Here is a 22,072-nt window from a genome sequence, read left to right on the forward strand (position 1 = left end):
CAGGCTGGTCTTGAACTCCTGGGCTCAAGTGATCTGCCCGCCTTGGGATCCCAAAATGCTGGAATTACAGACTTGAGCCACCATGTCCGGCCAACAAGCATCTTCTGAAGTACAAATTATTGAAGGGTTTGCAGCACTTGCTCACTCATGTACATGAAGTCCCTGCACTGGTGCTTTCCATCAACCAGATGGATCCACTGGTGGGAGGAAGTGGATGATAGAAGTGGGGTTCATGAGGACCGGCAGGACAGCAGGCTGCTCAGAGGACCGGCAGGACCGCAGGCTGACAGGACATCCAAGGGAAGCAGAAGGTCTGAGGTAGGAGGAGGAGAGGCAGAGCCCAGGCAGCCTGGGCCCCCTGCCTGGGAGTTCTGGGGCGCTGCCCTCAGCAGAGCTGGGGGAGAACTGACACACTTTCACTGCCCTCGCCACCTGGCTCATATCATCGGGGCACCATGCCACTGCAGGAACACTCCTCAATTCCCCAACCAGAAAACGACCCCTGGAATTTTTCTTGACTCTGAGGCTTTAGTGAAAGTAGTGAGGAAAATATCTAAAAATAAAATCGTGATGAATTCAAGATGTATGTGGCATTATGCTTGTCAGAAAGAGCTCAATGACTTAAGTTTTGTCCCCATCATTCCTTAGGAGCCACCAGGTAAACATTTGCACCTGGCTGGAGAGGGCAGAGAGGAGCCTTGGTTCCCATCAGGCCACCAGCCCTAGGATTTGCTGGCATCATTCATTCCGTGGTGCCTACTCACACACACATGTGCTCCCTCCCCAGCCTCTCCTCTTCAGCACCCTCCCTCCCCAGTGTCCATACATTCTCCTACATCTGGTTGTGGACAGAAATGTCTGAGGAATCACAGAAGGGCCCTGATAGTGAAATAGACACAGGGGCTGGCCTGCACCCTTCTTGACCCTTGGGCTTGACCTAGTCTCTTTGCTGGGTAGTTCATAGTCTGAACCAGGTGAGCAAACTTCTTATGTGAAGAGCAGACAGCAAACATTTCAGGCTGTGGGGGCCATCCAGACTCTGCCGCAACTGGTTAACTTGCTGTTGTAGCTTCAAAGCAGCCATAGGCAATATATAAACAAATTGTGTCACTGTGTTCCAGTAAAACTTTATTATATACACTGAACTTTGAATTTCATGTAATTTTCGGGTGTTGTGCAATATTAATCTTCCCAGCCACCTAAAAATGTAAAATCCACAGGTCATACAAAAACAGGTGGCTAGCCAATTTGTCCTAAGGGTCATAATTTGCCAAGCCCTGACCTAAATACCCAAATAATTATTGGAGCCAAAACCACAGATGCCACCCAAGAACCATATGCTCAGGTGAAAGCAGCTCTGTGAAGAAGGGGTAAAAAGAGCAGACAGAAATGTTTACTTTTCCCTTAAAAACCATCTACTCCGCCCTGCTTAGGCTAATTAGCTCACTCTCCACCAGCTGCAGCAACTGAAGCTGAAACAGTCAAATTCCCACAGCAGCAACAGCTAATGACGCTTCCCAGCACCTCATTTGATCATTCCTGCAACCGATTAGCTAGACACAGGGGAGGAAACTGGAGAACAGACAGGATGAGGACCTTGCCCAGGACCTCAGATAGTACATGGCAGAATCAGTATCTGGACACAATTGGTCTAGTCCCTGCTGCCCCTACTGTGACACCTTTGCGAAAATTGTGAACAAACGCGAATCTGGAAGAGTCAATCCTTTGAGATGAATCCCATGTGGGTAACTGGCCCTATATTTAAAATATAGCTGAGTGGCTATTTGCTGATTCGAGGTCACACAGGTAACTCACACAAGCACTCTGAAAACCAGCACCTTTTTAGCTTTGGGAGGCACAGAGCTTACTTGAACCAACCAATCAGAGCTCACCTACCTTTGCATTGAAAGCTTAGCTGACCAATCACAGCTCACCTGTATCCAAGCATAACTCAGCTGCATTGACCAATCAGAACTAAGCAAGTTTGAATCCTTTATGTGCATCAACCAACCTGATTGGGATCTTGTATGGCACTTTTGCTACAAAACCCAAACCCTCTCTTTGGCCCCGGGAAGATAACTTTCTTTTACACCAAAGCTGTGTCTCCCCAGTTTGCAAACTCTTCATTGGGGTAAAGTCTCTTTCCTCCCAATTTTGTTTTTCAGGGAACTTTGCTCACAAAACAAAGCACAGCCGGCCCACAGCGGAGCTGCAGGCGGGGCAGAGAACCCACGGCAGAGGGCTCTGTCCCTGCAGAACCAGGCAGATCTGCGTGAGCGGCAAACATAAACTCAGGGCACCAAGCTCTGTCTTGAGGGCTGGAAGGAATGATGGAGCCACGGCAGTCGTCTGTCTCCAAGACGCATTTCCAGGAAGTTGGAATTCTGATCTTACTGAGCCTTTATTTTTCTGAGCTTGGCGTTGACTACTTAGACACTAAGTCACTGTTTACTGCTTTCGAAAATAAGACAAGCTCATGGACCTGTTGCGGATGAAGCAAGAAACTTGTGGCCCCACCAGGACTGGCGCCCAGAGCCCGGGTCACCCTGTGCACAGAACCAGCACCTTAAAGAGACAGAGTGGCTCCGGCGCCCTGGGCCACCCCGAGGGCCCGAAAGCAGAAGAGGGTTCAGGGAGGGCGTCTGTGATGGGAGGAGCAGGCCCAGGAGGGAAGAGGACAGAGTCGGGGGCCTCAGGGCAGTGTGTGCCTTCTGCCAGTCACTAGGGTGGACTCGAGGTCCCCCTCCACGCCTTCCTCGTTGTCACCTCCCACAGCCAAGGCAGCTGCCAATGTCACTCCTAAATACATCCCAAGTCCACCCCATGCTCCTCCCCTCAGCCGTCGTCCCAGTCCAGACCATGATTCCGCCCACACCCTGCATACCCCCTCCCATCTCGGGCTCCACTTGGGGACCAGAGGGATCTTAAAATATGGATGGGACAGTGAACGCCTCTCCTTAAAAACTCAGAAGAGATGAAAATGTCCTCATCCTTTCTCAAGGCATTTGCAGTTCCCCTACCCCGGGCGCTGCCCCACCCCTCACGGACTCCTCTCCATCCCCGGGTCTCCTCCTGGTCACCTCCCTCAGGAAAGCTCTTGGGCCCCACTCGTCATCAGTCTCTTTAGAACCTCTCCACTCACCCTCTGGCGTTCGCCTCTCCCTCTTGCCCGTTAGAGTGAGGCCTTGATGAGGCACCTGCCTTGTTCCTCCTGCCCTTCCTGATGGCTCCTGCCCACCTCCACAGCGAGCCTGCTTCTCCGTGCCTGGCAGCTTTCCCCAGAAGAGCAGGTCTGCGTGTACACGCGGGTGCACACAAGCAACAGGCCGGGAGCACCCCTCACCCAGAGACTCTGCCAGTGTGCGTGCAGACCTGCGCTCCCTCGCCCCAGGAGAAACAGTGCTGATGTGTGTGTGTGTCTGCGTCTCTGTGTGTGTCTGTGTGTCTGTGAATCTGTGTGTCTGTGTATGTGTGTCTGTGTATGTGTCTGTGTGTGTGTGTGTGTGTATATCTGTATGTCTGTGTATGTGTGTCTGTGTCTCTCTGTGTATCTGCATGTGTGTCTGTGTGTGTGTGTGTGTGTGTGGTTCTCCAGGGTTCCTCCCAGGACTGAGCTGAAGTTGTCCACAGTGGCCCCTGCTGGAGCGTGCACCTTGATTCTCTGCCCCTGCTCCCCTGCCTCACTTCCCCATTCTCTTATGGCTGCTTCCTGGCATTGCCTCTCAGATAAGCCACTTTGCGCTGATGGGAACTCAGATGCTGGGAGTACACATGCACCTTGGTGTCGAGCTCAGCAGCTGGCACAGAGGGAGGGAGGGAAGGAGGTGGACTATCAGGTTATTGTCTGAACATTAGCCTCTGGTCACTGCTGCTGTGAGGCAGTGAGCATCCCTTCTTGCCCGCTGGGCTCTCAGCGGTCAGTCTTGGGTCCTGGGGAGACTCGGCCAAGTCCCAGTTCTCTGGGGCTATCTCTCTCCTGCCCTGCGCTTTTGTGTGTCCCCTCCCCACATTCCCTCTTTCATCCTGACCCACTACTCTGGTTGTAAATAAAATCAGCAGACTACACAGCTTACTATCACACTGCCTTGTTCAGCCATGAAACTGCCTTGTCTTGAAGGAATCCTAGTATTACTACTTGAATCCTAATTGCTCTTAAGTTTAAAAAAAACAAGGCTAATGGAATTTGTACAACAGTTGTATCAAGAGCAAAGTCTGCAATAATTACTGTAAAAACGGCCCAGCTCCATGAGCTTTGCATGGGTGATCTCCCCAGCGGTGTGCCCATCCTCAGCTATAGTCCCATTCTACAGATTAGGTAGAGGCCTAGTAAGGCTGGGGCACTTGCCTGGATCCCTTGCAAATGTTTGGCCCATGTCCCTAACCACCATGCTCTTATGTGTCCTGTTTTCTGGGTCACTTCTCACTATGAATTGGGGGATGTAAATATTTGCGTAAATTGGATATAAATATCTGAAAGGTTTCCGTGGGAAGGAAAGTGTGTGCCCAGCGTCTCCACTGCTTATGCACAGAAGAGAGGATGGGATGCTAGAGCAGCGTGCTGAGTCTCTCTGTGGAACAAAATTATCAACCCATTATCCAGAGCAACTGAAGGAAATGGCGGGACTCACCCAGTGACTAAGCAACCAGTGTGAGTGGAGCTGGAAGGGCAACCCCACCCCCATGGTTACTTGAGGGGAGGACCGACTCTTCATCAAGATTACAGAAATGACCCCATCCTTTAACTCGTTATTCACTGCTCATACACTAAACAGGCTGCCTTCTTTGGCTCTCCCCCACCCCCACCCTCGCCCTCTGCCTTTCTTTCCAAAACCTCCACTTTTAGGAAACGTTGGCTGCTGTTTGCAAATTAGTTCCCAGGTCAAGACATTACATTTGGTCTGGAATTTTTGGGCTCCACCTTTTGGCAAAGGACCACGGAAGCGGGCTTTGGTCCACCCAGCCCTGCGTTTTTCAGCGGGATGTGCTGATGCTGCAGCTGCCCTCTGGCTGACAGTGGCCGAATGTTCATCAGCAACACTTAGCACAGTTAGCCACACCTCTAGGGCCCAGGCACAACTTTAATTCAGCCACAGTATCTTCTGATTTTCCCTAATGCTTATGCAAAAAATGTTCCCTCTATAGTTTTTATCCCTAATGGTTTTCTTTTCTTAGCTACTGAAGCCACCGAGATTTTCACACATGGCCAACACTTCTCACAGCAGTGATGCCCAGTGACCCGTTTAATAGGGATATCAGTTCTTGTTCCAGCTCAGACACTTAGAATGTGGTTCTGGTTTCCAGTAATTTTTGATCCTGGAAACAAAAGCGGATGTATTATTCTAGCACCAACATATCTAATGCAGCCTGTCCACGTAAAAGCCCTGGAGGGCTCAAGGTCTCGAGCTGTTTTCTGAAGCCATAACACTTGTCATATTTTAAGTTCAAGACCCAAAAAAGAATATTGATGCTTCATTGGTGGTTTCTGATCTCCAGGAAGGCTAGTGTCAGGGAAGCCTGTGCTTCCTCCAGTCTCGGCCAATTAGGCAAGGAGCTGAGTCCTGAGCCTCAGTTTCCTGCCTCACAGGGAGGATGAAAGGGGCACTGGTAACACATTTGGCCTTTGCTGTCCTTAACAGACTCCTTAGAGCCATGTGGAAAGCTCCAATGGACTTTGGCAGAACCTGAAGGGGAGTCCCCATCACACACAGGCCCCTGCTCCCCACACAGACCCCCTGTGAAGGAAGGAGGGGGATGGCCAGATCCCAGAAGTATGGGACAGGGATCCTGAGTCAGGTTATGGGCAGGACCCCACAAGCTCCCATCTCTCAAGCCCAGTCCTTGCCTTTCCCTTGTGGAGCAGGCTGGGCCCAGAACCCATCGCGCCCAAGGTCATGGTATTCTACAGTCAACCCAAGTCATTAGGACAATCCCTGGGTGATCATGACGCCTTTTAAAACATATTACAGAAATTTTCTATGTTTGTATAGGAAAATTAGAAAATCAAGAGAAGCAAAGCTAAGAAACATTGAAAACACCTATAATTCCTCTTCACTATGATCCTACTTTACACCACTCGTGTTTTGATGTTTTTCTTTCCAGTATGCATCATATGTATTTATATATGTACATACATAATTATTTTCATAAAAATGAGTTCGTCTTGCAATCTATTCTTCTCAACTTTTCATTGGTTTTTTGGAATCCTCCAATACATCGCAAAAGATTCAAACAAAATAAAAATGAATAGAGTCCCTTCCCCATCAGCCCTCACACTCATGCGTCCCCTTCTGGATGCTGCCGTTCCCTGCTCCAGTGAACAATGCTGCTGTGAACATCTTCCCAGGGCTCCAGCTCACACCTCTTTCTCTGGAGCGGACACAGGGAAGTGGAACTGCTGAGTCAAAGCTTGGGCACACTCTTTATTTTGATAAATACACCAGATTGTTCTCTAAATAGCTGTACTGATGTGTTCTCCTGAAATTGGAACAGCTGTTTTCTCACACCTGCTAACATTTGAAATCATTACACACTTTAATGTTTGCCAGCCTAATAAGTGAAAAGGATTATCTCACGGCTGTTTTAGTTTGGATTTCCCTGAATACTGGTGATGTCTACATTGGCTGGAGCGTCTCCACTGCTGCGAATAACCTCCTCACATCCTTGGCCCTGTGTAACGAGTCTTCTAAAGTGATTCTAGAACTTCTTTCTACAGTCTGCACTAAATCTTTGTATATTTTTCCTCCTAGTTTTTTTAAATGTCTTTTAATTTTGTTTATAGTACCTTTATCACAGATAATTTTTAAAATGTTTTTATGTAATCAGAACCTTCACTTTTCCTTAATAAGTTTTGTGAGTTTCTTAAAAATGTGTCCACCTAAATAATAAACAGAGACTAAATAAAAAACGAGATTTTCTAAAAGAAAAGATACTTACTTGGGAAGAAAGCATTGCAGTAGGAATACATATTCCATAGTAAATTATGTTGTATTCAGAGAGGAAATGGAAGACAAAGGTTTTTAAGGAAAAAAAAGTCTCACAAATGTCATACACATATAAACTACAGTTTTAGTTTTTATATTTATTTATTTCTTATAAAGAACTTCCAGGAACATTAATGACAGAAAAGAGGGATCTATTTTTTTTCCCAAAAGTATATCCGAGTATCACAATTGAATCCAAGTATCATTTTTGAACATAACAAAATTTCCCATGTATTTGAAAGGCTACACTCACCATATACTAAGTTATTACTTGTAGTATTTATGCATGTGCTAAAATTGCATTGTGTGTGCTCTGTTTCCTTGAAAGTCATTTCCATTTGTTGAGTTTTCATCTCCCACCTCCGACTCCCAAGTGCTGGGATTACAGGTGTGAGCCACCACATCTGGCCTGTTATTTCTTATAATAGATTCTTAGAAGGAGATTTATTGGGTCAACCTATATGATGATCTGTATTGTGTATGACCATAGATACTCCCCACTTGGGATCCGGAAGAGTTCCATCTATCTGTGCTCCCACCACCTTTAGAGAGGACCTTCTCACCACCCAACCAGGACAGCCTCTGCTACTTGCTTTCTGTGTGCCTAATAGGTTTGCTTTGAAATCTTATCAAAGCCCTGTAGGCTGTTACTCTGAACTTGTCCCAAAACCTTGCAGTTGACTTTGATGAAGCCAAAGTCTGTTCTGTCTTAAAATGAGCCCTGAGCAAATGACTGTGCCTAAACTTCCACTATTAGGAGCTTGCTTCTGGCCTCTGCCAAATTCCCGGCTTGGCCTAAAACCCCTAGCCCTGGCTCTATCAGGCTTCCAGCCTCAGGAACTAGCCACACAGCAAGCACTGGCTTACCCTCTCCATGGTGGCTGTACCCACACCTCATGTCCTAGTAACTCAAGGACTTTCCAGTCAACATGGTAAAGTTCCAAAGGTTCTATCCTCTTGGCCCTGACAGGGAAAGATTCTGCAGTTTCTTTGGGTTTTGGAATCACGCCCTTCGTACGGGCATTTCTAAGGATGGGACATAAAGCACTAGAGCTCTGGGGAAAAGGAGCCAGCAGAGAGTGGGTCCGTGTGGGCATGATTGGTGGAGGTGGCTGTAGAGAACAAGATCATGGGGTGTATGACCCCAACCAGGGAATGAGATGAGAGGCCCTAGTGAAGATGAACCCATGAGGAGGCAAAGAGTCAACTGCGATGTCCTGCCAAGACCAGGAAGGTGTGTTCAAAGGAATTAAAGCAGGAGCAAGGATGGGGGCGGTGGCTCACACCTGTAATCCTAGTACGTTGGGAGGCCAAGGCAGGTGGATCACTTGAGCCCAAGAGTTCAGGACCAGCCTGGGCAACATAGCAAAACCTCATCCCTACAAAAAAAAAAAAAAAAATATATATATATATATATATATATACACACACACACACACACACACACACACACACACACACAAATTAGCCAGGTGTGGTGGCGAGTGCCTGTGGTCCCAGCTACTCGAGAGGCTAAGATGGAAGATCACCTGAGCCCTGGAGATGGAGGTAGCGGTGAGCAGAGATTGTGCCACTGTACTCCAGCCTGGGCAACAGGGTGAGACCCTGTCTCAAACAAAAAAAAGTAAACGCTAAAAAAGTTTTTTAAAAAAGCAAGAGCAATGGAACACATAATCTGGGATGATAAAGATCTTATTAAGGAATTGTTCATTTAAGATTTCATCCTGAATTGGTAGTCAGCTGGGAAGAATTTTGATGGTTGATTCTCACTAAATCTTGTTCTCTGCAAAAATAGAGACTTCTTTTGGCAGAAAAGCATTGCTTTGCACAATAAATACATGTCTGAAAATGTCCTAATTCTGTCTGATTCTGAATGTCTCAAGAAAGGTGGCCATTTAAAGGTTTCATCCCTTAAAACACTTGAATGGGTGTTTAGATGAGGCAGTTGGCCTATAACGAGGAATAAAAGGTAATAAGTTGGCTGACAGAATCAGTACCATATTGTTTGCAACAAACTGAAAAGACAGGACAAACAGCTGGGATTCCTGCTAACTGATGACCAGTGAGGGTTTGGATAGCTCCAGTGACATGGAACTCACTACTGCTCAGCAACCATAGGAAGACACTGGCCGGCCCATCGACTCATGCAGCGCTGGAACCCTTTTTTTTATTTTAAAAGATTTGATTGACAAAAATTGCATCTATTCAAGGTGCGATGTGATGATTTAATGTAGATATATACAAGTATACTGATTACCACGATCAAATTAATTAACACATCTATCACCACCCATGATTACCATCATGTTGGGGGGATGAGGCAGTGAAGACACTTAAGATCTGCTGTCTTATCAAATTTCAAGTCAACAATACAGTATTATTAACACAGTCACCACGCTGTGCATTAGGTCCCCAGAACATGTAACTGAAGGTTTGTACCTTTTGACCAACATCTCCCCAGCTCTGCATGAGTGGGTGGTCAGCATTTTCCAAACCCACTCCGAAGACTTTGCCTGGCTGGCTACATCAATATCCCCTGAGAAAGTACAAAAGTCCAGGCCCAGTCACAGAAATTCTGATGCATAGTTTGGAGATGGATGCAGTGGTATTGGTAAATGTTGAATGACAGACTCTCCGGAAAACACAGAAATTCTCCCGTAGAGAGAGCGTGCCCACTCAGGCTGCCAGTATGATGTCATACAAATGTGAACTGGGGAAGGGATATGCAGAAGCCACCATTACAGAGTATCCCCACCACATAGACACAGCAGATGAAATTAACCTTAATGGCATAGATCATGAATAATCATAACATAGAAAGTGATGAGTTTTGTGTAACTATTCCCTTTGTTTTAATATGATTTATTTCATTGTAAGTGTACATAATTCACCTTTTCATAAGGGCTGCATGTAAAAACTGGCTACAGAGAATCCTGACAGTTTAACAATTGGCTCTTAGGTTGGAGCGGGCTCCAGCACCCCCTGGATGGGCCTGAACACCACTGCCCCACATACCCTGGATGCTGGAAGAGCTTAACAGTCCTTTCAGCTTTGAGACTCCGTGGCTTCATTATTCCACAATAAAGGGAAAGAAGGCCACTCTGGATAAAGCAGTGAGCCACCCCCTCCCATGCCATGTGGAGGCTGTCCAGCCTCAGCAGGGCATCTTTCCTGTACCCAGGCTGCCTCCTGAAGCAGCTTTCTCTTTGCATAGTCTTCAGTGGCTTTGGGGTCTACCTCTGGGGTGCTGCAGAACCCCAAGAAGGAGAGTGTCTGCAAACAACCAAACAGCAAGAAAGTAACTTTAATTTCATGTGGGCAAGCACAGAAAGCTAAAATAGAAGCGAGGATCATAGAGCAGGTCACCAGGATGAAGAATGCACAAAGGCAAGGGCTTTGATGTACTCACTGACCTGGCCCCAGCATGGAGGTGGCTGGAAGGCAGGAGGGAGGCAGAGATGGAAGGATAAAGGAGACGAAGGAAGGGAGGGAGGGAAGGAGGGAGTAAGGGAGGGAAGGAGGGAGGAAGGGAGGGAGGAAGGAAGGAAGGAAGGAAGGAAGGAAGGAAGGAAGGAAGGAAGGAAGGAAGGAAGGAAGAAGGGAGGGAGGGAGGGAGGGAAACAATTTCTTTCAGAAGATTCATATTCTGAGAAATAATGCTAGAGCAACCAAGAATAATGCTAGGAACCAAGATGGGAGTGGGGGATGGCACAATTTAAAACAGGGGGCACAAAATAACACATGTGGACATTTCCCCCTCCAGGAGGGGGAGCTTAATTCCCATCTCCTGCTTTAGGGGAGCCAGACTTAGTGAGTAGCTTCCAAAGAACAGCGTATGAAGAGGAAAAGTGGTATCTTTACAAAGGAGGAGCGGGCGGCCAACTCCCATACCCAGTGATCCCTGAGAACATGCCCAGTGCTGGCTGGTCTGCGATGAGAAGGCACTAAATTTCTCTGCTTTTCTCCCCAAAACCACAATCATGAAGATATATTGGAGGAGCCAGATTGGACTGTGCTAGGGAATGTTTGCTCAGAACTAAACTGGGGTCTCCAGCTGGCTTTCCAGGCCAGTGGTAACCCCTTCTTTGCAGCTGGTTGCCCTCAGACTTTAAATCATGGCTGCTGGTGACCTGCGTCAAGCCCAGCCTGGGATGGGTTGTGTGAGACTCCACCAGATGTCGCAGGCACAGCCTCCAGATGCAGCTCTCCTGTCCCTCTCTCCCGGAGGGTGTGGCCTGGGGTCGCCCTGCGGGGAGAGCTGCTTGGTGTGGGTCTCCAGGGCCCTGCATCTGCAAGGCTTGCTCACTTCACTGGTGCATGCAGGAGCACCCTGGGATGGACTCTGTGCCTATGATAGTCCTAGACAAGCAGGTTCCCTTCCCTCCATGGAGGAGAGGCAGGAGCACTTAGGTGGGACTCATCTACAACTCTGCAGCCAAGCAGGCAAGGCAGGAGGGATTCCCCACAACTCCTAACACAAACTCCAGGCTGGGCCAGAGCAGCTGTTGCAGGGCTTCAGCTGTGAGGAAGGGAATTCTGTGTCTAAGGGAGTCCAGCAAGCCTGGTGGCTCACAGGCTGAATCCAAACAATGCTCAGCCTGTGTGTTCACTTCCTGGGCTATGGTAACAAATCACCCCATATTCGGGTGGCTTAAAGCAACAGAAACGTGTTCTCTCCCAGGTCTGGAGGCCAGAAGTCCAAAGTCAAGGTTTCAGAAGGGCCACGGTCTCCTAAAAGTCTCCAGGGCAGGATCCTTCCCGCCTCTTCCAGCTCCTGGTGGCTCCAGGACTTCCATGGCTGTGACTGCATCTCTCCAATCTCAGACTCCACCTTGACGTTCTTCCCTGTGTGACTCTGTCTCTGTGATTCTTCTCTTCTTCTTATAAGGACACGAGTCATAATGGATTAAGTGCCCATACTACTCCAGCATGACCTCATCTCAATGTAAAGAATTATATCTGCAACACACAAAGAGGATGTCGTTCCGAGGCTCTGTGTGCACACAGATTTTTGTGGGGAGTGGGGAGGTGCTCTTCAACCCAGTACGGCGTATATAAGCATCACAGGTGATGTATAAGCAGGCTGCTCTTAGCAGGAGGAGGCCAGGTGCCCCAGCACAACACTAAACAACAAAGACCCTAGGTTCCAACTCAAGTCCTGCCACTTAGTAACTATTTAACTGTGCCCAATTTCTCTAATCCCTCTAAAACTCAGTTTCTGCATCTTAAAATAGAGGCTGTCATTTATGATGTTAGGAAGTGGTGAGCATTTTAAGTGTTCCATGCATGCATGGTGGATCTGACCATCCTATCTAGGGTTAGAAAAAGGAAGGATGATGTATAAAAACACCCAGGAGCACACGTTCTCATGCACGTCGTTTTGCATTTGCCCTTAATAACAAGAACAGCTCGGGAAACGTAATTTGGCAGTTCAGCCCCGGAAGGCTTATTCCCATCTTCCCACCTGTTCTTTCCAATAGCTCACCTTCCCCAGCAGCGGCCAGCCCTGCAGTGTCACTCATCATTGATAAGACCCTGGAAGGCGTGTCTGACCCTGGGAGCACACACACAATAGACAGAGAGACAGATGACTCCCTGGGGAGCAGATGAGCCCAGCCCCTCCCACTTCCTCCAGATCCTGCCTTCCATCCTGGCTGGAGCCCAAGGGGCCCCACGCCCACCCAGGAGGAAGAGGCTCCGCTTCCACACCGGGTTCCAAGAGATGCACCCCCACCTCAAGGCAAGTGTCCCAGTGCCAGGCCAAAGAGAAGCTGGCCACTTTTCTCTCCCACAGTAAAAGTGCTATGTGAGCAGAAACCCACTGAGCTACTTAAGCGCTCAGACCTGTCTGTTTGGGCAGCGATTCCTCAGCTCCACATCCAGGATACTGAAGAAGTTGGGAGTTGCAGGTGAAAAAAATCACTCAGGGCTTCCAGGTTTCTACAGCTGCTTAGCAGACACCTTACTCATCTGAGCCCTCACAGAGCACTGTGACCACAAATAGGCCAGCATTTTCATTTCCAGTCTACAAATGAAAAATGTTAGGTGCAGAGCTCTTTCCCAAGGAGGCACAGCTAATGTCAGATCCCAGGCTCTGCTCCAGGCTCAGGGCCTTCAATAATCCTGTGCTACCTAAGAAGCGGTTTTTATCCTGTGTGGTTTGTCTGGAAAGGAACACAGGTCCCATCCCAGAAGGGCCCTGCCTTCATGCTCACCCCACAGGGTCACCTCACAGGCTGTTGTCCCTTTTCTCCTGAATATATATATGTTTCATATTCAGCATATATATGTTTCCACCTAAGGATCAAGAGAAGTGTGGCCCAGTAGCTGGGGAATTGAAGCAAAAATACCTAGATGTGAATCTGGTCTCTGCTGCCCCGGGCCAGTGTGCTACAGTGTTCCAATCACAGCTCATTCATAGTCATGAGAGGATAATCACCCCTGCCTGGCATCGCAGTGCAGAGGCATAAAAGCAGCATTTATAAAGCCCGATGCCATACCTCCCAGAGGGAGCTTTATCAACAGCAGCCATCATTATGCCATTAAACACTCAAAAGGCTTTCTTTAGAGGAGAAAGGACTGTATCATTGATTAGAGGCTGGCCTGAACTTATGCAAATGCTGTTGGTGAGAAAACTCGGTGCCTGATGACTGATAAACCCAGAATGCAATATTGCTAGGATTTTTTTATAGTCAGCCTCCTATTTCCAATAACCCCCTGCTCACTCCTAAGCCACTTAGGCTGAGCAAGAGGGAATTAACCTGGGCGAGTCCAGAGCGGAAGCCTGAATGGCCCATTCATCTTTCAGTAGCTGACAGTGGGTTGGATATTACTTTATAAGTTCTACAGTTTAGTGTCAATGAAGCCTGGGTATTTTGAAAGCTCCTGTTAAGCCATCATTACTTCAGATATGTGGAAAATTCAGTTGCAAGCATAACATTTTTCACAGTTTGTGATTTGTATCAGGAAGTGACTCAACTTCCTCTAGGCTCCAAGGCAGTCATAGCTGGGAAGGGGAAAACTCTGTCTGCCAAGACCAGGGGAACCAACCAGCTGCACCATAAGCCATACCATTGTGGAATATATCCTGCTAATCTGGCTAAAGATGACTGCAGGACAAAAATTTCCAGGGTGAGGGAGCCCTTCCAGAGCCCAGCACATTGGAAGAAAATAGACTAAGATCAAAAATCTCTATGCATTCTAGAGCAAAACCATAAAAGCTTATACCAAAGACCAAGGGTCGCATGCCATCTGACTTCTCCACAGCCACACTGGAAGCTACAAGACATAAATCAAAACTTTCTCTTAGCTGGGCGTGGTGGCAGGTTCCTGTAATCCCAGTTACTCAGAAGGCTGAGGCATGAGACTAGCTTGAACTGGGGAGGCAGAGGCTCCCCAGCCCACTGCACAGGCTGGAGTGCAGTGAGCCGAGATCGCACTACTGCACTCCAGCCTGGGTAATAGAGTGGGACTCCATCTTAAAACAAACAAACAAAAACTTTCTCAATTGTGAAAGTAAGTAATTTGCAACCTAGAATTCTATACCTGGCTGTCTTACTCCATTCAGGCTACTATAACATAATGCCTTAGATTGGGTAATTTATAAACAACAGAAATTTATTTCTAAGAGTTCTGGAGGCTGGAAAGTCCAAGATCAAGGTGTCAGCAGATTCAGTGTCTGATGAGTGCTGAGTCTCTGCTTCATAGACAGCCAACCCTTCCCTGTGTATGCACATGGTAGAAGGGACGGATAAGCTCCCTGGGGTGCTAATCCCATTTATGAGGGTTGAGCCCTCATGACCTCATCACCCCCCAAAGACTGCACCTGTTAATACTATTGCATTGGGGATTTGGTTCCAACATAAGAATTTTGGGGGGACAAACAACATTCAGATCATAGCACCAGCCAATCAATTAAGTAGGAAAGTAGACTGTAGACATTTCCAAATATGTGAGATCTCAGAAATGTTCCTTCACTTCTCTCTCTGAAGAAGCTACTGGAGTTTGTACTCCATCAAATTAAGAGAATGAATCAAAGAATGTGGTGAGACAGAATCCAAGAAGCAGAAAATCCAGCACAGGAGAGGAGAGGAGACTCTCTGGAGGAACTCCAGGTGAACATGCCAGGATGGCAGTGATGCACCAGATCTAGACCTCAGTCCAGACTGGAGGAGTCGGGAGCTCCAGGAGAGACTTCTTCAAGAAAAAGAAATGAAGAGTATCCGGTGTGGATGTCTTAAGTAACTGGAGGAGAGTTTGAGAATAAATTAGTGATTTGTATTTGAAAAGTACAAAAACACAATTATGAACCCCAGGAAAAACAAAAGGTCATGTAAGCAGGAAGAGCAATCATAGTGCACTGCCAGGCTCAGCTGTCAATGAGGGTGACATCACCAAAAAATAAAAATGCTGAATAAGGGGACTTCACAAAACCTGCAGTGTGATTGTGCTGAAAAGAAGAGAGGATGAAAGTGCAGCCATGCATGCCTGTGTGTGTATGTGTGGGTGTGCATGCATGTGTGTGTGTGTATGCTGGCGACAAGGAGAATAAGTGTGTGTGTATACATAAAAGGCTAATATCTGGGCTGATCAAGGCCTGGGTCTGGGCTGATCAAGGTCTGCCTGAGAAAAGACCTAAGAGTCTGTCTTCACACAGTGGTTTCCTTGGAGATGACAGTGGTAGATCCATGAGGAAGGGGCTGTCCACTTGGTTTGCTCTGGAACCCCTGATCTCTAGGGCTGTCCTGAAGTGGGGAGGCTGTGAACTGGCCTACTGGCCTTGGGCCTGTGTAACCAGAAAAATGTAAAAGATTGAGGGGAAACCAGTCTGTGGCCTCTCTGTCTCCAGGCGACCCCACTCACCGTGGCTGTCCTCTGTGATGGCCGTGCACATCCCACATGAATGTGAGGGCTGCTGGGCTCCAGATGGATGGAGATGCGGGGCATGCTGTCTTCTCTATCCCGCATCCTGAGACAGAGAGAAGCCAGCCTGGCTCAGGGTTAAAGCTGGTTGTGTCTGCTGAGTTGCGTGTCAGCTCCCACCTGTCACTACTGCTGTTCTGATAAGGCAGCAGAGTTAATCCCCATTTTTAGAATGGAAGTTAATAAACAGTGTCTAAGACTGAAAAATCAAGATGTAGAAATATAAATGTGTGATTTTGAGATATGAAGATGAACTTTATATGAAGAATGAGTTGAAGATAAGAGGGTTACTGCTACTGGGGAGCAAAAAAATGGGGTATAGGCAAGAAAAGGGAGAGCTGCCCCGGCAGGGGTAAAGGCACATCTTGCAGAGAGACTCGACTTTTTACACAATGTGCATGGGTAAAGTTGATAAAAATAAATAGTATTTGTACTATAATTTTTTGAAAGACAGGCAAAAAATATATAAAAATATTGCAACTTTAGGTTCAGGAAGCTTCAAGTGGCTTTTTAATGTCTTCTAATTTTCAGTGATTGTTTTACACATTTCTCATTTTTGAACAAGAAGCAAAAATCTCTTTGTAGGACTGAGGAGAAAAAGATAGAGGTAGGTTGTTGCCAACACACGTCTTCTGCAGGCAAATGTTCCAAACAAATTTTAAAGCCTCTTTGTAACTAGATTTTTCTTTCTAAGCCCAAATTTAATTCTGCAGTGTGCCAAGGCAAATGTTTTAAATGAATGTTCTTTTTCCATTATTATTGTAATTATTATTTTTAAAAATCTATATAACAGCCAACTTGAATTGCATCTCTATTCTATGCCAGGCACTGTGCTAATTTCTTTATTTAAATGATCTCATGCAAATTTTCACAACAGCTTTATTTAAAAACTGCCTACATTACCTTCATTTTATGAGACATTCTAGGCCCACAGATATAAGCTTATTTAGGCAGCCTCGTGAACAGAAGGCAGCAGGTCTGGACATAGCTGGGACACAGCCAGGACACAGATTAAACCTCTTAGTTTATGCTAGCCTGCCTTTGCCTTATTTGTATTACATTGATACAAGGACATTAATCAGACATGCTAAGAATGAATCCCTGTCACCCCAATTGTCAGCCACACATGCTTATTGAGGCCAAATCATAAACCAGTACTGAGCTATTTCCTGTGAGAAATACAAGAGTTTTAAATGAGTTTCCTGCTTCTGAGGGCCTAAAGACAGGTGCATTAGTCGACTCCGGTCGCCATAACAAAATACTATGTACTGGGTGGCTTAAACAACAGAAGTTCTTCTCTCACTGTGCTGGAGCCTGAAATTCTGAGGTCAAGGTGCTGGCAGGGTTGGTTTCTCCTTAAGCCTCTGTCCTTGGTTTGAACTTGTCTGTCTTCTCCCTGTGTCTGCATATTTTCTCCCCTCTGTGTCCTAATCTTCTCTTTCTCCTTTTTTTTTTTTTTTTTTTTTGAGACAGAGTCTGGTTGTCACCCAGGCTGGAGTGCAGTGGCATAATCTTGACTCACCGCAACCTCTGCCTCCCGGGTTCAAGTGATTCTCCTGCCTCAGCCTCCTGAGCAGCTGAGACTACAGGCGCCTACCACCATGCCTGGCTAATTTTTGCATTTTTAGTAGAGACGGGGTTTCACCATGTTGGCCAGGCTGGTCTCGAACTCCTGGCCTCAAGTGAGAACACCTGTTGTATTGGATTAATACCTTTCTGCATGATCCCATTTTAATGTAATCACCTCTTTAAAGGACCTGTCTCCAAATACAGTCACACTCTGAGGTATTGGGGCTCCAACATATGAAATTGGGAGGACCTAATTCAGCCCCTAACACTAGAGTTAATTTTTCCGATGTGTGCAGTGTACAAGACAACTTAGATGGGTTCAAAAGCTGTGATGGGAATGACAGATCCTGAGGCCCATGCTGCCCAGTCTTCAGTCCCTGCCCCTAACGCTCCCACAGTGCCCATCCACAGCCTCATTTATTCAGGCTTTCTCTGGCTGAAACAGGGCACATGCTCTCAGGAGGTCCAAGGGACCCCATGGCCTGCCACTGGGTGTCTGGCAAGTGCATTGAGTGGACAAGGTGCTGGCCAGCCCGTGTGGGTGACAGAGCAGGAGCTGAGAAAGTGGCCCCACAGGTGACTGCTGAGCCAGGTATCCAGGTTAGAGGTCTGAGGCCTATCAGGGCTGTCATAGAACCGTGGCGTCCCCAGAGAGCTTGCACAGCCTCAACTTCCCACGCTAGAGTGAGAAGCCCCCTCCTGCCAAGCTGACCCTTCCTTTCCTCAGCTCTGGTGCCTGTCTACATATGTCCTATCATTCGGGTTCCCTGTGGGCTTTGGCCACGTGTAAACACGCCTCCACAAGGACAGTGCTCTTAGCCCAGGTTCCCAATTTCGGATCTAAAAAGGCAGCTAAGGACTAAACTGAAGAGCCAGTTGAACTTTATAAATTTCCTCTAGATTTCCAAGTACCAAGAAGAAATGGGCAGCAAGCTTGTGAGGCCAAGATATAAGCATTTGCCCTTGAACTGGAGAAGTCTCGTTGCTAATGGCCTGTCCTTGTGAGTGTCCACAACTGCAAAGTCTAAACTTAAGAACATCTTCACCTGTGGGTGTCCACAGCTGTGAGCACCCATGCCTGCGATGTCCACACCAAACAGTGTCCCTGCCTGTGAGCATCCACATCTGTGAGGTGTGCACAGCACAGGACTCTGCCAAGGAGGCAAAGCTTCAAAGTGGGGCTGCTAACCAGCAGCATGGAGATCCCCTAGGAAGCTGTTAAACACATGAATTCTCAGCACCACTCCTGACCCTCTGAGTCAGGCACTATGGGGTGGGGTGCAGCTGTCTGTGTTCAGCACACCCTTCAGGTTGATGATACAGCTGACATCAGAGGGTGATGCTGCCCTGAAAGCAGCTGGAAGATTTGGGTTTCTTTCTTGCCCTGACTGGGGCAACAGCACAACTGGCTGACCAGAGCCGTGGATGCCTTCATGGTGAAACTTCAACTCTAAGCACATACCGGGCAAAAAAGAAGTGTGCAGGGTTTTCCTGCTTACAAAGCACAGAAAGACAGTATTCAATTTATTTATTTTTTCATTTTCTTTTGAGACAGCCTGTTACCCAGGCTGGAGGGCAGTGGTGAAATCTCAGCTCACTGCAACCTCTGCCACCCAGATTCAAGTGATTCTCCTTCCTCAGCCTCCTGAGTAGCTGGGATTACAAGTGCACACCATCATACCCAGCTATTTTTGTACGTTTTAGGTAAAGACAGGGTTCCATCATGTTAGCCAGGCTGGTCTCAATCTCCTGACCTCACGTGATCCGCCCACCTCAGCCTCCTAAAGTGCTTACAGGAGTGACCCACCGCGCCTAGCCTATTTTTCTTTATTTTTTTTTTTTTTTTTTTCTTTTTTTTTTTGAGACAGAGTCTTGCTCTGTCACCCAGGCTGGGGTGCAGTGGCCGGATCTCAGCTCACTGCAAGCTCCGCCTCCCGGGTTTAGACCATTCTCCTGCCTCAGCCTCCCGAGTAGCTGGGACTACAGGCGCCCGCCACCTCGCCCGGCTAGTTTTTTGTATTTTTTAGTAGAGACGGGGTTTCACCGTGTTAGCCAGGATGGTCTCGATCTCCTGACCTCGTGATCCGCCCGTCTCGGCCTCCCAAAGTGCTGGGATTACAGGCTTGAGCCACCGCGCCCGGCCTATTTTTCTTTATTTCTAACAGTAACCATGCAGGAGCTGGTACTATTAGGCCCCTGCAATGCCAAGAACTGAGTTCATTTGCCCAAGGCCACACCTGAGGAGGCCTGAATCCAGAAGGAGGGAGGCCAAACCCCAAGCTTCTCCTGCTCTGCTGTTTGGTGGGGAGCAGCATGCCCCAAACTCTAAAGCACACCCACGCCTGAGGAACTTGCTAATGTGCAGATTTTGATGCAGTAGTTCTGGCTGGGTCTGAGGTTTTTTTGTGCCGGGCCAGCTCGCATGGGAGGCCCATGCTACTGGCTGCAGCCCTCAAGAGCAGTGGTTGTGCACTTGCCTACTTGCCCTTAGGCTAGTTTGAATTTCTGTATTATAATAAGATTTTTATTTGGTTTCCTCAAAAAGCAGACCTCAAGACAGGGACTTGATTGCAAGGAATCTATCCAGGAGGTAATCTGGGAGGCACAAGTGAGGCATTTGGGAAAGAAAGCGAGATAGGGAAAGAGAAGTGTCATCCAGTGAGCGCTGACAAGGCTGTAGATGTCTGCCCCAAGGATGGGAAGCCAAGCCAAGCATGCATCCACACTCTGTTGGCTTATTGCTCTTGTAGGCTGTGGTACAGGAAAGTCTTGGGCAGGAAACCTAGACTCAGGGTGAGAGAACTGGCCAACTGGGCCACCCAGCTGCTCCAGAGTGGGTCAGGAGCCGTGGGAAGGCAAACAGTGGCTGCTCAACAGCCAAACACTGCTGCAGCCTGCATGACATGTCAGCTCTAGAAGGAGCCTCACAGGCATCACCTCTTTCTTGTCACATCCCTACCTATGAGCCAGGTAGTAGGAAGAGTGGGTGGGAGGAAGGGGGTTGGGAGGTAGGAGACAGAGCAGGTGGGAGGTAGGATGGGTAGGAGGAAGCACAGGTGGGAGGCAGAGCGTGCAGGAGGCAGGGCAGGTGGAAGGATAAGTTGGAATAAGAACTGGTGAAAGGAAGATCCAGTGGGAGGAAGGGCCGGTGGGACGTAGGGCTGGTAGTCCACTCCTGCCTTTTAAGATGCTAAATGATTCATCAAGTGCACCAAGCCTGCGAGTGAGAAAGCCAGGACATGAATTCTGCTTTTCTGAGTCTTTGACCCCAGTTAGTGCACACCTCACACTTGGATCAGTTTCCTGGAGACATCCTGTGGCCCCCACCCTGATGCCCTTTGTTCCTGTGGGTAAAATCACAGATGCTTTTTTTTCTAAAGTGCAGTATCTTCCCTGGGCTTAGTTTACACAATGAAACTCCACCTCCCACTGCCTAAGCTTCCTGGGTGGGCGTTTGGCTGCGTGTGTGTTTTCTTTATTACGCACCTGCATTTACAGGGTTTCTCTCTGGGCTGATTGCTGCCCAGTCTGAGGTTGCTAGTGTGGCCATCATTTCTGGAAAGAACTCCTGCCACAGGCAGCCTGCTGAAACCCCAGGACAGTGATTACAATAGGCCTGGCTTTCAGCCTTCAAGGTAGTGGTGCAGATGGAACGTGGTGGCCAACACCTGGAGGGCCAGGGTTGGAATGATCAGCTGTCACAGTGCCTGGATGAATTTGCCTCAGCATCTCTGTGGAAAACAGGTGAAGTGAGGCTCCAGCTGAACCCACCAATGGCCATACCCTGAGGAAGGGGCTGAGGCTAGGGCCCACATCCTCTTTGTTGATCCTCCTACTTCTAGAGTCCAGTCTCTCATATTTGAGGAAGCAATTCTTACCCAGAGACTCCAGCCTTTGCCCTCCTCAGGGCAGCTCTCACTCCGTAACAGTGGGATGACTCCTGCTCAAACACAGACTGGCCCTCTTGATGTCCAGAGATGTCTCTGAGTCGGGGCCGCTTCCTCTGGGAACAGTCAACAGCAGCCTCCCCAACTCCCAGGCAGCAAGTGAGCCCAGGAGATCACTGCCAGTTGCCCATGGTCTGCAGATAGGACAGGATGGGATGGGATGGGATGGGGCCTGCATTGTCATTAGGGAGGTTTAAAGCGGCAGGCTCACTTCAAAGCCAGGCCTCCAAATAGGTGTATGATTACCTGTGCTTCCAATCATATTAAGCCAAGCACATTTTCTAGAGGTTTGTTAGCTATAATTGGTTTTTCTGTAATATTCTGATAGCAGGAGCAGCCCAGCAGGAAGCTTCCTATCCCTTGATGTCATGCACTTGTGGTTCCATGGAGGGACCCAGTGTATAAGCCAGTGGTAGGTCACCCGAGACCATTGATCTAACCTCGACGGCTTCTTTTCAGTCAAAGGGAACGTGTTACACATGATCAGCCACAGCAAGTCTGTTGCTAGAAACTCACTGAGCTTAGACTGTGGCTTTCTTAGCAACTTTGGCCTTGAAACCTACCTGAACTAAAAGAAATCTTTCTACTTTAAAGAAAGGTGAGGATGGCCCAGCACAGCCCTGGACACCCAGCAGGCAGGTGTGTTGCACAGAA

The 22,072-nt window shown here is 47.9% G+C and overlaps 1 protein-coding gene across 1 annotated transcript in view; it reads left to right on the top strand.

Moving 5' to 3' along the window:
• GZF1 (GDNF inducible zinc finger protein 1) overlaps positions 1-22,072 on the top strand; it is a 157,413-nt gene that overhangs the window by 22,878 nt on the left and 112,463 nt on the right. The window lies entirely within an intron of this gene.

The sequence above is a fragment of the Macaca thibetana genome, chromosome 10, assembly GCF_024542745.1.
Source record: "Macaca thibetana thibetana isolate TM-01 chromosome 10, ASM2454274v1, whole genome shotgun sequence".
NCBI classification, from domain to species: Eukaryota; Metazoa; Chordata; class Mammalia; order Primates; family Cercopithecidae; genus Macaca; species Macaca thibetana.